The sequence below is a fragment of the Nuphar pumila genome, chromosome 1 (genome assembly GCF_984573655.1).
Source record: "Nuphar pumila chromosome 1, dmNupPumi1.hap1.1, whole genome shotgun sequence".
Classification (NCBI taxonomy): domain Eukaryota; kingdom Viridiplantae; phylum Streptophyta; class Magnoliopsida; order Nymphaeales; family Nymphaeaceae; genus Nuphar; species Nuphar pumila.
Window position 1 is genome coordinate 44618718 of NC_143249.1, and position 15509 is coordinate 44634226.

Here is a 15509-nt window from a genome sequence, read left to right on the forward strand (position 1 = left end):
CGGGCCATTTCTTTAAACTGCGCTTGCAAAGGCTCTTCTTTATCTCTGCTCTTTGATCTGCGACTTTTACTTTGGCCACGCTTCTGAAATGCCGGAGGCACCTCATATTCTTCATCTGTATTTTCAGTTGAGTCTGATTCATCTGAAATCTCTTCTGGCTGGATCTGCTTCTTGGGAGCCTTCTTACTCCTACGACCATGGAACTTTTCTCTGAATGGATTCCTTTCTGAGCTGGTCCCGGGCTGCTCATTCATCATCTTATTCATCATTTTTCTGAACATGGCATACATTTGAGGGTTTATGCCATCGTCTTCTTGCTGCTGCTCTTGACTCTTCTCGGATCGAGGGGAACCCATTTTTTCTTCCGAGGCTGACGAGTACTGGGATACTGTGGTTCTTTTGCCTGATCTTGTCTCAACCATCAAATGGTATGGATGCTCTCTGCAGGGCAAAGACCTGATTAGATTATGAAGGAATTAGCTTTTGGAAGAAATATTTGCTGAAAATATGGTAGACAATTTGGAAAAGATGTCCCATTACTAAGGACTGAGTCATCGTGGGAATCACGACAATTGTGTTGTCATTCCTTCTGCAAAAGAAATAAACAACGAAAATATGCCTTGTTACCTAGGCGAGGTCGTCAAACCACAATAGAAAGAAAGAGAATTTTATTAAAATGAGAAGAATAAGATTTTATTGATCTTGACAAAGAGGTGGGGGACAAACAATTTGCCACCATTCATGATAGTCGGCAGACACTCTAGGACCTGGAAAGATTTTGAGAGAAACAAAAGAATCCCAGCTGTAGCGGGCAGAATGATATGCCCCGGACCATTGTGCGGAAGTGAGATCAAACTCTGCCATAACTCCTGATAACAGTCGGGCTTCGACGTACTGCTGCCTTTGAGAGAATTGCCGAACACATCTCTCTGGTTGGTAGTAAGTGCAGAAGAATGGTCCTAGCAACTTGAACCGCTTGCCATAAGCGTAGGTATATCTGGGAGGAGATATTTGCCGATCAAAATAGTCCCAAACAACGTCATCCTCTTGAATGTTGTTGATCATAGACCGGTACTGCGCCACCGGAAGGAGTTCTTGACCATTGTATCTGAAAGAGCTTGCTCGGCCTGGAACATGCTGGAAAAACCAGGACTGAAGTGCGTAGATGCATCCTTCAACTAAAATGGACTCTCCAAGTGAGAATCCAGTCAGACCTCGATATAGGAAGGCGAGCGCTGCCATGGCTATGGAGAGGCGATTGGTTTGCCGACTTCCCCATCTTCTCATAAGTTGGATTATTCTGATGTTCATGTAGTTTTGCCCATCTGGGAAGAGGGATAATCCTATAGTGCACAAAACCATCGCATTTTGAATCCTTTCTTTAGCTGTTCTTGATAGCGAACTGACTTCGACGAAGGTCCCGTACTGGCGGTACAACTCAAGTAGGTCAACATATTCATTTCCTTCCAACTGGATCAGGGGCCAGGATCGGCGGCCTGTCATACGAGCTAAGGAGTCTCGGGGGTCCAAACCCTTGACATTGATAAGGAATTGATGCTCTAATGGATCGCTTGGTCGACCGGCTGGTTCTGGCAACCCCATGATTTCTGAAAATTCATCCATTAAAACGGTCATTTCTCCCCATGGGAACCAGAAGGTGCACGTTCGAGGATTCCATCGCTCCGCCATTGCATGGATCAGGTTGCCATTGATGGTCTGCTTTCCGACTGCTGATGCCAGCTCTAATCCGCACTCACTCAAATGGTCCGGGAACATTCGGGAAAAGCTCTTTAGCCAGGAATAATACCATCGGGGAATGAAAGTTCCGGTGCTAAGGGCTCGATGTTCAGGACGACCTTGTCGCACCTCGAAGGAGATGTGACCTTCAGGAAAGATAGGATCGACTTGACTGGATGCCATCGAACTGAAAACAAAGAAAGACTCAGAATGAGACTTAGGAAAATGTGGGAAATTTTAAAAAAAATTTGCGGGCAGGATAAAAATGCAGCTAAAAATTCGAGATCCAGTAGAAAGGTAGAATGTAAAATCGCCTGGAGTTTTGGAAGAAATTTGATATTTGAGAAAATTATCCAGGGTTTGAGAAAAAGACCTTGTGGAAAATAAGGATATTTGGAAAAAGACCTAATGAGTTGAAAAACATTGGGAAACATAAAGAATTGAGAAAATCATACATACAATCACATCCTGCACAAACATTTATGCACATTCAGCACTCCCTAAAAGGCTGACTCTAGATACATCAATTTGAAAACAGCTGTAGGACCTTAATCCTGACTCTAAGTTCAGATCATCTTTGTTCAATCCAGTTATGCCGATATACTCGAACCGAAATCCGAGGTACGTGGCATAGAATTTCAACTCCGGTTCTAAGGTAAGGTTTTCCAACATCCTTGAGCGCCTACCGATATACTTCGGACTATGGCCCGCGATACGTGGTAGGGGGGTGTTAACCCAAATAGTTGGCCCAGTTGTGAGGCTCTGTCCCGAACTAGGGTTCTGGAAGAGAGCCCAGCAACGTGAAGACCGGGTAATGATAGGTAATGGAGATTTTGAAAAATGATCACATGCAAGAAATAGATGGCTCTAAATCCTAGAGAGATAGACTTTTGAAAATCTTTGGAGAAGCATATATTGTCTGCATTCAGATCCTAAATTGAGGAGAGTTGTATTTAGACCTAAGTCTATGTGAGCATGAAAATTTCTCCTCAATATAGTCCTACCAAACCATGCCTAAGCTATATGCAATCAATGTCAGCTAGGTCAGAATCTAGGCTCCTAGGCTCACATGATATTGAAAGTAAAGAGCTGACATTTTGTGAACATAATTTTGATAATTAAACTAAGTCAAGCATAATTTAGGTCAGACAAGGACAGGTCCCATCTCGGTCGCCAAACCTGTTATCGTCGCGAAATTTTTCCCCCGTCTTCCCTTCCTTGCGGAAGAGAAAAAGAGAAAACGCTTTCGCGCTTCAAACTTGACCGGATTTTGGAAATTGCTTTTGAAATACTCGCCTCCGTTTTTGAAAATTGCGGAAAAATCCATGGGATGGGGCTCGACCTGTCGGTACGAGGTTCGACCGTTCCTGCCGCCTTTAACAGGGGTAATCGAACCAAGGACCAAAATTGTGCTTGACTTAGTTAAATCATCAAAATCGTGTTCTACCCTATATGCACAAAGAATTCAGGCATGTGCTATGAGATTTTGGAAAATGCAACTTGGGAAAACATGATGTATGCTTGGAAAATATTTGGAGTTGAAAGGATTCTCTCAGGAAAAGGGTCAATTTCTCAGGAAACTCGGATAAAAAGGGTTTTTGAAAACATGAGAAAGCTTATAAAGATGTGAGAAAATCAAGAATAGTTGAAAATCCTAGGAAAATGGAAGTGATTCTTGAAAAAAAAGGTGAACCTTTGAAAAGGGAAATACTTCTTAGGAAAACTTGGACTTTGAGAGTTTTTTTTTTTTTAGGAAAATAATGGAAAATTTATAGGAAAACTCATTGGAGAAGGAAATTCAAAACTTGGGGAATCGAAATCCTGGGAATTTTACCTTTGAAATACTTGGAAATCGATTTTGAATCTTGGAGAAAGATTGGAATACTCTTTTGAATCTCTTAAGAAAATAACATTTTTCAAGGAAAACTGTGAAAACTTGACTTGGGGAAAGCCGATTATGGAAAATTCTTAGAGTTTCTTGAGAAATCGATTTCTTGAGAATGAAGCTTTCTTGAGAAAATCATGGGAAAACCAATGATTTCATGATGCAAATGATATGAGTGAATGAATGCACTTTGAAAGATTTTCTAAGAAAATTTGTTGAAAAAATGTGTATTAAGTCAAAGTAAATCCTTCACATATTCTGACTGTGGCCATGAATATGTTCAGAGTTTATTTGATTTAGTGCACGTGATTTTGAAAACTTTGGAAATATGATGTGCATTTTAAGATAGCCTAAGAGTGTAGGCTCTATGTGACTAGTAGAAAGATGATGGATCTGGGTCTCATCCATATTCCGACTAGGGCCGTAAATATGGATCCCACCGAGTCCATCAACTCCCTAAGACTTGGTGCATGTGCCATTCGTGAACATCCATAGTGCTTTTGAAATAAGATGTATGCATCACATAAGCAGGATATTTGCATAAATTCAAACTATATGATATGCATCCTAGTCTAAGCAGGAAATTAACTCTCTTATTCCAAAATTTACATTATTACATCACTAAATAAAGGAAATAAAAGAAATTTGCAGACTTCAACTCCTTCTTTTGATTGTTCCTGCCAAACTTGAAATAGGGTTAGCTCAGATATGTGGGTTTTTCCAAGATTTTCCAATAATATTATGAAATTATTGGATTTAATTGGATAAAAACCCTATTCTCATGCTTCCTTGATATTTGAAATGATGTGAATGCCAGGAATTCAGTAGAAAACAGTTTGAAATTCGGAATTGGTGGTCAAAATGACCAAAATACCCCTAAAATTAAAGTTACACCTTTAAAATCAGGGTTTTTTGAAGGAAAACTTGATAAAACTGAGATTTCGAAATTCAAATTGAATCAAATGATGATGAAATGCAGTAAGAGACATGATGACGTACTGCTAAACACACTAAGGCTGTAAAATCAGAATTTGGTATTTTGCAATTTATCAAAAATAACGATTTTCGCTTGTTTTTCACTTGGATTCGGGTCCTGCGGGACCCTGTTTTGGTATTATGGCTAATCCGAATCTCAAATGGATTCCAAATTGCACCAAATTCGGTATGAAGCATCTACTTACTCTGATAAACAACCTAGAATGCTAAAAATCACGAAATGATATGATTTAAATGCTAAAATTCAAAGAAAGTCCTAAAATGGTGGATTTTGCCTATGGATCTGAACTAAATGCAATGCCTAATATGATAATACAAGATTTACACCATGAAAACTTCTGATATTTTGCAAACTGCTAAAAGACCCAAAATGGAACATTTTTGGTTTTTACAGCCTCGGGATTTGAGCCATGGTGAGTTCGGCAACAGGGATTTAGTTCTGACAAAGGTAAAAATCACACTAATCTGATATAAAATGCCAAAAAAATATAAAACAGCCATGAAAATTTATGAACTTAATCAGAGCTATGCATGACATCTACATGAACAACTTTCATGTTTATGACTTTGGCATTTGATCAACGGAAACACAGATAAAAATATAACTATTTCTGCCTAAACTAACAGAACAGACAAATGTAGCAAAACAGGGGACTAACAAAAAAAAATCCGAAGCAGGTATCAACACTGTTCTAAAAATCACAGGCTTTCAGATGAAAACATAGGACATTTCAGACACAATTTTCATTTTTTACAGTTTTGGATTTGGAGCAACACACAAAGAGAAACCATAGCCCTAAGTCGATCCAAAATCTCAGAGGCCAAAATTAGGCTCTGACACGTGTCCCGAACTCTCGGATTTTTGTCAAACATTAAAAAATTCAGAAAAATCTGATAAAATCATGTTAAAAACTAGACATTCTTTCGAGTTCAGAACATCTTTAGAATCGAAAATCAGATCTCTCATGAGGGATATCTAGATTTTACAAGTCGGCAAATGATTTTCAAAACGCATCCCGGGTAACAAAACCCGACTTGCCATTTTGAATTTTAACAGCAGTAAACAAATTCAAATGCCTCCGAATTTTTGGCAAAATTTCAGAAACACCTAAGGGCGCATTCCGTGATTTTTTTGGGATTTTTAATAAAAAATAAATGCATGAAATGACGTATGGACTGACTGACAAAAACAGAGACCTACTGAAAATAAGCAGAATTGAAATGGATGTTAAATTAATCCTAATTAATTCGTGAAATATGCTAAATGAATAAAATAAAATGCAAATTAAACCTAGCTCACTACATGCATGTTAAAAATTATCAAGGAAGCATAATGAAACATTTTTATATATGTCGTTTTATGAGAATAGCTCAATTCATCCCTCGGATGAGCTCTTTCTTCAAACGACTCCCGATTCGAATTATGGAATCCAATCAATGGGGAAAAGAAGTGCACCTTGTTTCGTTACGCAGCGTAGGAGCTTTTGAAAGGGGCGGCTATCACGAGCTTCCTTCGTTCTTCGCTTCGGGCTTCGGATGGTTCACCAAAATCGACCTATGCTTGAATCGAATTGGCCACTGCACGAACTTTACTCCACCTTCTCCAATGAGCCAAAGGGGGCACGATTTCCAAAGTTTAAAATCAGATTTTAGGAAGACTAGGTCAAATTTTCCAGTTCACAAAAGTGGTCTCCAAAGATACCCCTCTCTTGGGCGTGGAGCCTTGTTTTTATAAATTTTCTGAAGAAATTTGAAATTCAAACAAGCTCAATCTGAGCCCTCCATGTGGCGCCATCTCAGGGGGTGCCATCTGGGGGTTTGAAATTCGAATTTGGCTTTTGCAGGGAGCCCTCAGGTGGCGCCACCTCATGAGGCTATTTTGATTTTTGAGAAAAATAAAAAAATGGAAATTTTGTGGGTGAGACACCTCAGCAGGGGGAATTTGGAATTTTTCAAAAGTTTGCTTGATTCTCTCTGCAGGGAACTCCCAGAAGGCGCCACTTCAGAGGGTGTTCTCTTGGAATTTGAAATTCAAACTCACCTTTTGTAGGGAGTCCTCAGGTGGCGCCACCTCATGGTGGGCTACCTTTATTAAAAATAAAAATAAAAAATAAAAATGGAGCCAAGTGGAGTCCTGGAATGGTGCCACCTCAAAAGGTGTTTGACACATGTCAGAAGGTCAGAGCAGTGGGCTCAGAAGGCGCCACCTCAGAGGAATTTGAATTTTGCTTTTTCTGGTGAAAGGAGGTCTGGACATGTGGCGGACAAGTGTCAGCTGTCTGGAGAGGCTTTCTCAAATGGCGCCACCTCAGGGGGAAGTTTGAAATTCAAATGGAGGTTGGCCCTGGAGGAATGGAGGGTGGACATGTGGCGCCACCTCAGGGTGGCTCCTACAATGCCATGTGGCAAGAGGGAAAAAAAGGAGGGAAAGGATATGTGGCGCTCTCATAGGCCATCTGGGAAATCAGAGCTCAGGATTTTCGCCACCTAGTGCCTTGTTTGAATTTTGAATGGTTTGCTTTTTCTGAAGAAGGCCAGGAGTGACATGTGTCTCCTACTTTTCTGAAAGAAACAGGGAGAAGACATGTGTCCTCTACTTTTTCTGAAAGAAGCAGAGAATGACACGTGGCAGAGGGGAGAGAAGGTGGGCCAGGCCATGTGGCGCCATCTCAGACAACCTGAAAAAGGTAGAAGTTTAGGATTTGCGCCACCTATGAGGAGTTTTGAACTTTTGAATTCTAGTTTTTCTGAAGAAAGCAGAAAACGACACATGGCGTCTACTTTTTCTAAGGAAATGAGAGCTTGCCACGTGTCCTCTGCAGGAGACACACTCCAGATGGCGCCACCTCAGAGGAGACAAGCCTACCTTTTCTGTAGGAATTTAGGAGTGACACATGTCTCCTACTTTTCTGAGAAAAGTAGGGAGAGACATGTGTCAGGCTACTTTTCTAGAAGGAGGGAGGGGTTGACACGTGTCCCCTGCAGGGGACACACTTCAAGTGGCGCCACCTCAGAGGAGACAAGCTCCACTTTTTCTAGACAGGACAACCTATGACACTTGGCATCTCCTGGTAATCTTGGAATGACACATGGCGCAGGATGGATAGGGTGACACATGGCAGATAAAATGGGATGACATGTGGCGGCTTCTTAAGGTAGCCCTACACTGACACTTGGCATGGAAATGGGAGGAGAGAGAAATGACAAGTGGCACCAATCCAGGGGACAAGGCTCCTATATTTTTGGGTTTTTCAAAATTCAAATTTTTCAAAAGAAAAGCTTGTGTGACACCACCTCAATGTGGGTCCCACATTGCTTCTTTATTGAAATAAGGATAAAACAACGAAACCTCTTTTTGGAATTTTTATAAAATCTGGACTAATTGGTAAAATAGGACATTTTGGAAAGACTTGGCCCCTGTAGGGCGATTTTGTAAAAGAAAGATATTTGAAATTGTCAAAAAGGGCAAAATCTGAGGTGAAGTGACTGAAATCCATATTAAAAACTATACAGATCATTTTCCTGAGAAAATATTTTGAAATTCAGAGTCTTGGGGGTAAAATGGGAAGAATTGATAATTTTGAAGACCCAGGGTTTTGAAATCAATTTTGAAAAGAGTTGAAATTCTAATCTGGATTGAAAATTTTGAAATCAAGAGTTCTGGACCTCGAAATGACATGTTGTGCAGTGCAGTGATTTGAAATGCTCATGCAATGATATGCAATGTCATGTCTTATGAAATGCAATCTTGAACCAAGACTCTGGAGATGTCTGTCTCCTGTCAGGAATAAATTTTTGAACATCTGAGTTAAAATTAGAGAAATTTTGAGAGTTGCAGATGAAATTTAAACTTTTGCAAGGTTCAGGCTCAGAAAATGACAATTTTGCCCTCCAGCGATTTCAGAGGCTGGATGATGATGTTTGGTGAAAATGTCGGGGAGGTGAGTGAAAATTTGGGGTGTTTACAGTAGTCAACACATTTTTAGAATTTAAAACATAAACTTGTATTCATTGGACCTTTTGATCCTAAATCTTTAATGTGTAACCTTCCAATTATAATTCATGCCATAATCATATAAGATTGCATAAAATCAGACTTGCATAATCATTCACATAATGCATAATAATTCTATAAAGAAATTGAATAAAAACATATAGACTATGCACCCTTTGAGCCTTGATTTATGAATTTGCCTTAATTTTTTTGCAATTTCATAACTATGTCCGACTGGTACAGAGCTCACAGAAAATTTTTTGCTCCATGATCAGAGCTAAAATTTTTACAGTGTATAGGAATTGTTGTCAGCTATCCATATCTGCAAACCGTTTGTAAAAACTTCTTCGTATGAGAGAGTTATGCATGTTTTACTACAGACCTATTTGTTTTTGTTTCGACTGTCACAGAGACGTGCTCGGTCCATGAACAGAGCCCAAATTTCTATAGTAGATGCACAATAGAGTTAGCTTTCCAACGCAATAATCCGTTCATCAAAACTGTTCCGGACGAGGGCGAAACGACCATTTTACTTAACGGAGGTCAAGTGGAAAACCTCGAATTCCGAGATTTGCATTTTGGTGAATCAAACCGAGTCACCCGAATCCCAAGAAAAATTAAAAGAAATAGGGAATACGCCTGAAATAAAATTTTGAAAATTCTAAAATATTCACACTAGATGGAACACTTCATAATCTATCAATCCAAACTAATATTTGCACAAAAATTATGGAATAAATCAAATACAAATATATTTTACGAATCTATTTCTAAGAAACCGATTTTTTATGATAAACCCGATTTCAAAAATGGTTTTCTTTAGGGGAAAATGTGTTTTTGCCATGGATCATTAGATCTGAGTCAAACCCACGGTTATGAGGGTTTGATCATGATCTAAACTCATAAAAAAACATCAAAATCCATGCCAAGAACTCCGTTCTTGCAAGAAAAGCATAGAAACCCTACCTTTTGTTGAAAAAAATGTATTTCTTGATGGATGAATGGCCCTTTTTGCTCGATCCACCGATCAACCCTTTCTTCCAGCAAGATGAGGACCTTAGATCTCCTCTTCACACCTCTTGAGGCCTGGATCTTGCACTCAAGAACCAAAAGAAACCTTAAAAGAAGAGAATAGGGAAGGGAAAGAGAAGAGAGAGAGAAGAGGGTTTTTGGGGGAGAGAGAAGCTCTCCTTTTTTTCAGCACAAATGAGGAGGGCAAGGGCTATGGGAGGGTTTTATAACCCTTCTTAAACTAGGTTATGTGCTGGAATTAATTCCAACCCTTGATCTCATTAATGAAATTCATTTGGAGCCCTTGATCTCCACTTTGACTTTTCAAACTTTAAATAACCTTGAAAATCACTATACCTTTATTTTCAATTTGAATTTGAAGTAAGATGCCACATAGGATGGGACGGCCCACCTATGGGCTTCTACTAAACTAATAAAAATGGATTTTAATTTATAAAAAAGAAAACTATTATATTAAACTATTATTGAATAATCATAAAATTCCAATTAAAAATCATTTTTGTTTTATATAACCACAACTCATGTGAAAATGTAAAGGAATTGAATATAAGTTAATTCCATCTTATTAAGCATATTAATATGTATATTTTTAAAATCTACTTTTGTTAATTTACTTTATTTAAATAATTTTACTTAAAAGAAAAATCAACATTTTCTTTTTAAGTAAGACGTTTTTAATTAGACATCACTTAGAATTTTCTCAGATATCCAAACCATGTAGGGTTTATATTTACTGCAATTCAATATAATTAAACCCCTTAATCCTTACGAATATACTCAAACATTAATTTTTAAAGAAATTAGGGTTCTATATTGGCACGAAATTCAAGACATTTCACAATGCTATAGAAAAGAACTTAGAAATTTTCGGATATTACATCCAATCCCTTTAAAAAAAAAATCGTCCTCGAAATTTGGTTAACATTACGTACCGAACAAGTATGGATATTTAGCTCTCATATCAGCCTCGGGCTCCCAAGAACACTCCTCAAGCTCGTGGTGCTGCCATCGTACTTTAACAAGTGGAATTGACTTATGTCGCAACACTTGTTCTCGTCGATCTACTATCTCTACCGATCGTTCTTCAAACGTGAGATCTCTCTGAACCTCGACCTCATCATACTGAATAACATGAGTAGGATCTGGTACATATTTCCTCAACATTGACACATGGAAAACATCATGGATGTTGGAAAATTGAAGGGGAAGTGCCAATCTATACGCGGTGCCTCCTATCCTCTCAAGGATGAGGAACAGTCCTACATACCTCGTACTCAATTTCCCTTTCTTGCCAAACCGAAATACGCTCTTGGTTGGCGATACTTTGACAAACACATGATTACCAACCTCAAAAGAAACCTCTCGCCTCTTTGGATCTGCATAACTCTTCTGACGGCTCTACGCTATCAAAAGCCTATTACGAATCAACTATACTTGATCCGTATAATGCTGCAAAACTATAGGCGATTCAATAGTTCGATCACTTACCTCGCTCCAACAAACAGGGGACCTACAGGGTCGCCCGTACAATGCCTCATATGGAGCCATGCCGATACTCGAATGATAACTGTTATTGTAGGCAAACTCAGTTAACTTTAGGTGCTTACTCCAGTCACCTATCCACTCCAATGCACACGCTCGCAACATATCCTCGAGTGTTTGAATAGTCCTCTCTGACTGACCATCCGTCTGGGGGTGAAAAGTTGTGCTAAACTTAAGCTTTGTCTCCAAAGCTTTCTGAAGTTGTCCCCAAAACTTTGACGTGAATCTAGGATCCCTGTCTGAGATAATCGAAACATGTATCCCATGTAATCTGACAATCTCGTCGACATATAAATCTGCCAAACTCTCCAAGGTTTGATTCGCTCAGGTCGGTAAGAAGTATGCCGACTTTGTAAGGCGATCCACAATCACCCAAATGGTGTCATACTGCTGGCGTGTCTTGGGTAGACCTACCACAAAGTCCATGGTAATGTCTTCCCACTTCCACTGCGGAATCTCAATCGACTGCATCATACCGCCTGGTCTCTGGTGCTCTATCTTGACCTGCTGACAGATTAAGCATCTCGACACGTATTCAGCGACGTCTCTCTTCATGCCAGGCCACCAGTAATTCCTCTGAAGATCCTTATACATCTTGGTGCTTCCGAGATGTATAGTAAATCTGGTACGATGCGCCTCATCCAACAACTCTTTCCTCAATTGGGGCTCTGCGGGCACCCAGAGCCTCTGGCCGTACCAGATGCTTCCATCCTTCTCTAAGTGCAATGCTGACTGACCTTGCTTGCATGCTGCAATCATCTTATTGAATTTAGGGTTATCCTTCTGTTGAGCGATGATCCGGTCCATGAATTTTGTCCGCACTGCCATGCTAGCAATCTGAATCTGACCCGATTCTGCTTCAAAAGACTTCCAGTCTATCAGGTCTTCGAGTAATCTCCACTCACTGCTGATAAAACTCGCAAGGCTTCCTGCCTTTCTACTCAAAGCATCAGCCACTATATTGGCTTTGCCTGGATGATAAGAAATGGAGAAGTCGTAATCTTTTAGAAATTCTAACCATCGTCTCTGCCTCATGTTCAAATCCTTTTGTGAGAAGATATATTTGAGGCTCTTATGATCTGAGAAGACCTCAAATTGCTCACCGTACAAATAATGTCGCCATACCTTTAGTGCAAAGACTACTGCAGCAAGATCCAAGTCGTGAGTGGGGTAGTTTTGCTCATGCACCTTCAGTTGACGTGATGCGTAGGCGATCACCTTGTCGTGCTGCATCAAAACGCATCCCAAACCAGTACCTGATGCATCACTATAAATCACAAAGCCTCCTTGCTCAGAAGGCAATGTGAGTATAGGGGTTGTAGTAAGCCTCTTCTTCAGTTCTTGAAAGCTTTCTTCGCATTGCTGGGTCCAGACAAACTTAATTCCTTTACGAAGTAGTTTCGTCATAGGTGAAGCGATCTTCGAAAAATCCTAAATGAAACGACGATAATAGCCTGCAAGCCCGAGAAAACTGCGTATATCTGAGACGCTCTTAGGTTGTCTCCAATCTACGACTACTTCCACCTTGGCAGGGTCGACTGACACCCCATCTTTAGAGATTACGTGACTCAAGAACATAACTTGATTCAGCCAAAACTCGCACTTCGAGAACTTCACATATAGCTGATGTTGTCGAAGTGCTTCGAGGACAATCCTTAGATGCTCCCTATGATCTTCCTCGCTCTCGGAGTAAATTAGGATATCGTCTATAAATACGATCACGAAAAGGTCTAGGTAAGGCCGAAAGATCTGATTCATCAGGTCCATAAATGCCGCAAGGGCATTTGTTAACCCGAAAGGCATCACCAAAAACTCGTAATGGCCGTATCGCGTCCTGAATGTTGTCTTTTGCACATCGGATTCTTTGATCTTCAGTTGATGGTACCCTGATCGAAGAAAAATCTTGGAGAAGACCTTGGCCTCTCGAAGTTGATCAAACAAATCATCGATCCTGGGAAGAGGATATTTGTTTTTTATTGTTACCTGATTCAGCATCCTATAGTCAATGCACATACGCATTGACCCATCGTTCTTTTTTACGAACAATACCGAAGCTCCCCAAAGTGAAACACTAGGCCGAATAAAGCCTTTATCCATCAATTCTTGCAGCTGCTTCTTTAGCTCCTCTAACTCTGCTGGGGCCATACGATAGGGTGCTTTAGATATCGGGGCCGTTCCAGGCACCAACTCTATCGCAAAGTCCACCTCTCTGGTAGGCGGTATGCCTGGCAGGCCATCTGAAAAAACGTCTGAAAAATCTCGAACTACGTCCAAGTCTTCCAGTGGTGTAGTACTGGGATCTATCAAAGAAACACTGGCCAAAAAGGCCTCACATCCCTTTTCTACACAACGACGTGCCTTTAATGCCGAGATAAGTCGTCCTTTGTTCTCCTTTTTACAGGCCTTGTACTCTAGTACAGGTTGATCAGGGCAATCAAATTGAATACGTCGCTCATGACAAAGCATACAAGCGTAATGCTCATACATCCAATCTATGCCAAAAATTACATCATAACCGACCATATCCAACAGGATAAGATTGACAGGGAGGTTCTGCCCTTCTATCATAACCTCTACTTTAGATAGATAGGTACGAGCGATAGAGCTACCTCTCGAAGGTGTGATAACTTCCAGAGTATATCCCAAAGAAGTCGGCGTGACACCAATCAAATTCGCAAAACGTACGGATACGAAGGAATGCATAGCACCAGTGTCAAAAAGAACTTTAGCATCAAACTTTGCAATAGAAATTGTACCTTCAATGGCGTTGGCATCTTCTTGCAACTCCTCTGCAGAAGTCGCATATACGCGTCCAGTAGCTTTCTTCTGACCTTGCGGCTGGGACTGCTGAGGTCGCTGCTGCTGTGGTCCTCTAGGAACAGGGGCAACTCCCTCCTGAGTTGGCCTTATAAGGCAATCTTTAATGAAGTGACCCTGTTTTCCACACCTCAGACATGCACCCGAGACTCTATAGCAGACTCCAGGGTGCCTCTTGTTGCAGTGCTTACATACTGCATAAGACTGCGGTGCTGGTGTGCCGCCCTATTGTCCCTTGGCCTTCTTTGCGGGTGGCGCCTTACTACTCTCCGCTGCTGGTCGAGGAGCCTTATTCCCATTGCCCTTCGACTTGTCGAAACGGCTAGGCTGAGTCTTCTTAGAAGACTCCCAGTCATCCTGCGTCACAAAGACATTGTTACGATCTATCGAGATTATTTTTGGAAAAAAACAAAAGTTGGTTCTAGTTTTTCCCACCTGAAGTACTGTGGCCATCTCGATGGCCTGGTTGAGGTTTTGAGGACGGCTGGTCAGCACTCTCATCCTCAAGCCATCACATAAACCCTGCACATACTTCTTAGCCCGCGCCTCGGCAGTGGTATAAGTATGCGGGCAGTACTTCTCTAAATGTCGGAAACATGTAGTGTACTCTGCCACCTTCATGGACCCCTGTCGAAGATCTAAAAACTCTTGTTTCTTACGATCGCGCGCGTACTGGGGAAAGTAGGTGTCCATGAATACTGATGTAAACTTCTCCCATGTGAGGGTGCGTCGTTCATCAGGCGTATAGCGTACTTCGTGTGTCGTCTCCCACCAGCTCTTGGCATCCCCTTGGAGCCGATAAGTTGCAAAAGAAACCTGCCTCTCAGCGGGAACCTCGAGAATCTCGAAAATCTCGCTTATGGCGCGAACCCATTCCTCCGCTGCATCCGGATCTTTCTTACCAGTGAAAGCAGGAGGGCTCAATTCCATGAAGCGCTTGTACGACGCCCCATTGGTTGTGACAGCTGGTGCCGCAATATGAACCTCATTCTGATGGCCTGCACCATTGCCATTACCTTTGTTGCCTACATGGTTCTGATAATAGGCTGTCAGATTCGCGAGGGCTTCAAAAATGAAGTCCCTCTGAGCAGTCCAACCTGAGGGCTGTCTTCCGGCCATCTAAAGACACACACATTGATTCAGATTACTTATAAGTTGGGTATAAATACAAAATTCTCATTCATGTAATCCTATCAAATCTACGTTCTGATTCTTATCGTATTTATCAACAGAAATAATTACAGACATACAATTTTTACAACAAGTCATCAAAACAAATAGAAATGGAAGCATACTTACAACGATGGTGGTCGGTTGGACGAGCTTTGAGCCATGCTTTCCTTATGCTCTGATACCATGTTTGTAACACCCCAATTTTTATAACCCGAAATTGGTGGAATTTTTTTTTTTTTGAAATACATTTAAATCTTTTAGCAGTTAACAGCGGAAAAACACATTGGGCATAAAACTTGGTGTGCTACTTCAGATGAATGCTTGCAAACATAT